This window comes from Triturus cristatus, chromosome 12 (assembly GCF_964204655.1).
Source record: "Triturus cristatus chromosome 12, aTriCri1.1, whole genome shotgun sequence".
NCBI lineage: Eukaryota > Metazoa > Chordata > Amphibia > Caudata > Salamandridae > Triturus > Triturus cristatus.
The window spans coordinates 836,596,616-836,599,095 of record NC_140595.1 but is presented as its reverse complement, the minus strand read 5'-3'; the positions used below and the strand labels follow the sequence as shown (position 1 = coordinate 836,599,095).

General features: G+C 39.5%; 1 long non-coding RNA gene across 1 annotated transcript; it reads left to right on the top strand.

Annotated features, from left to right (window-relative positions):
- The first annotated feature begins 1,210 nt into the window (after positions 1-1,210).
- On the top strand, positions 1,211-2,200 carry LOC146783014 (uncharacterized). The gene is made up of 5 exons (XR_014972305.1): positions 1,211-1,301; positions 1,417-1,490; positions 1,571-1,638; positions 1,724-1,781; positions 1,874-2,200. It is a non-coding gene; the product is annotated as an uncharacterized LOC146783014 (long non-coding RNA).
- The last annotated feature ends 280 nt before the right edge of the window (positions 2,201-2,480 follow it).

Sequence of the window (2,480 nt, the reverse complement as noted above, 5' to 3'; positions counted from 1 at the left end):
TCACCAACTGTAAATCGAAAAATGTGGTCTATGCTATAATGTGCCCATGTAGGAAAATATACATAGGCAAAACTAATCAAGAAGTGAGATTTAGAATCTCACAACACAAATCAAGGATTCGTAAAAATGTGCAGACAGCACCTCTAGTCAATCACTGGAAACTAAGGGCCCGATTCACAGAACTAACTTAAGACAAAATCTTAAATTTACTACCATTTTGGTATTCACAGAAGAAACTTACTCATTTTGGTATTCACAGAAGGCACTTACTCATTTCGGTATTCACAGAAGTTAGGAGTCCTAACTTTAGGACTCCTAAATGCCTTCTGTGAATACCGAAAGTCTTAAAATTAGGATTTTTCTCAGTTTAGGAGTCCTAAAGTTAGAACTCCTAACTTTACTACTCCTAAACTGAGAAAAATCCTAATTTTAAGGCTTTCGGTATTCACAGAAGGCATTTAAGAGTCCTAACTTTACTACTACTAAATTGAGAACAATTCTAATTTTAAGACTTTCGGTATTCACAGAAGGCATTTAGGAGTCCTAAAGTTAGGACTCCTAACTTCTGTGAATACCGAAATGAGTAAGTGCCTTCTGTGAATACCAAAATGGGTAAGTGCCTTCTGTGAATACCAAAATGGTAGTAAGTTTAGGATTTTGTCTTAAATTAGTTCTGTGAATCGGGCCCCAAATGCGCATGTAGAGAAGGACCTGCAATGGGCAGTTATTTCTAAAGTAGAACAAGACATGAGAGGCGGTGACCTAGAACTAAAATTAACCCACAGAGAAGCAATTTTGATCGTAAAATTCAATTCAGCAGTCGATGGACTGAATGAATTATCAGAGATTTATAATCTGGGATAACTGATTTTGACTGGACACGCAGTTCAAACAAATTCATATGGCAACATAGAGTGCTGGCGCTATGCTTGTAGACTAAATTTACAACAACCCACCCATGAGAGTGCCATAGGAAAATATCACTAAAACCAATTTTAATGTGGTAATTTCGAGCCGTGAGCCACTATGTAAGTCCTGTCAGCCTTAGCCATAACTTGGCTGTATGGTGAATTGAGTGAGTGAGGTAAATTATGTTAAAAAAGTAAACAGTCAGGTTCCTACTACCAGCACTTTGTTTCGTTAGGTAGCGGACTACATTACCCATGATTCACGACATGACGCGCCAAGCCGACACGTTAAAGCAGTTCTGCTTGGAGGCAAACCTGGAAGCAAATGCCCGCAGAGCGCCACCGATTGGAAACACCACGGAGGTCAGAAAGAAAAAAACCCCAATGAAAAAGGTATGTATTTAAGAAAAAAGAGCGGCGATTAGTTGTTCGACCCGTCATGTTCTGTCCCACGGGCTCCGTAATTATTGAGGTGTAACTAAGGGCCCTCTCGCTTCTCTTCGTGCAGAAAGGACATTTTTGAATCTGGAGACACGGACCACTGGAGGGATGTACAGCACGGAACGTCAATTATAAGTAATTGTAGGTTGCCCTCTAATGTTTTATAGATTGCGAATACACGCATTTACACGCATGCACTGAGACCTCTCCTCGTATTACAGGGAGAACGTCCCAGTCTGGTGCTAGCTGAGTAGGACACAGAAGAAAGCTGCCTATCACTGGCTTAAAAGTAAGTTACCTTTTGAGCTCACTTAATATAATAACAAGCTTAGTAAACATTGGGGTATTCATTAGGTGTCATGTTGTTGTTACAGATAAAGAATGATGTTGCCAATAGAAATTTAGATCGTCTGATCTATCTTGGAAATTGAGGTAAGCCTGTGGCCTCGTGTGGGGGCAGAACAGTAATGAGGGGCCTTTTGGGTTGATAGATTGATTGTGAGTTTCTGTTTATTCTTTTGCAGCTTGTCGGTCCTGAGGAGAACCCCGCTAACTTTGTTTGGGTGTTCAAAACGCGTCGACCTGTTGTTTGACATATTGAGTGTATACATTTGTGGGAATTGTTTTCAATTTTTGCATTGTATTTCAAATTAATTCACCTTGGGTCTCTTGTTTTCTAGTAATTCATGTCATTTGGAGAGTGTCTTTGTGTTTTAGTGAGTGTGAGTGTGAGGCTGCTGAAATGAGTGTGGTAAGGTTGTTTAACTGTGACAAACTTAAGCAGTGAGTTGAAAAAGGAGTGGTAGGTGGTGTGAGTTATATGTTGATATGTGGTGTTTTGGAATATTGTTGTATGGTGAAAATATTAATGATTTTGAATAATCCATACAAATGACTATGTGGATAAATAAATTTTGATTGATTCAAACAGAGACAAAAGGTCTTGTGGTCACATTGTTTGGTTTCAATGTGGTGCGAATAAAAAGGAAAATTGTGTATCAGTATTGGCATTCAATTGTTTATTGGTTAGTTGGGGCTCAGCCTTACTGAATGAGAGTCCAAACCCTTGTTGTTGCTCGTCTAAATAATGTATATGCATGGACGACTCCCCCCGTGACCGTTCACTACCGG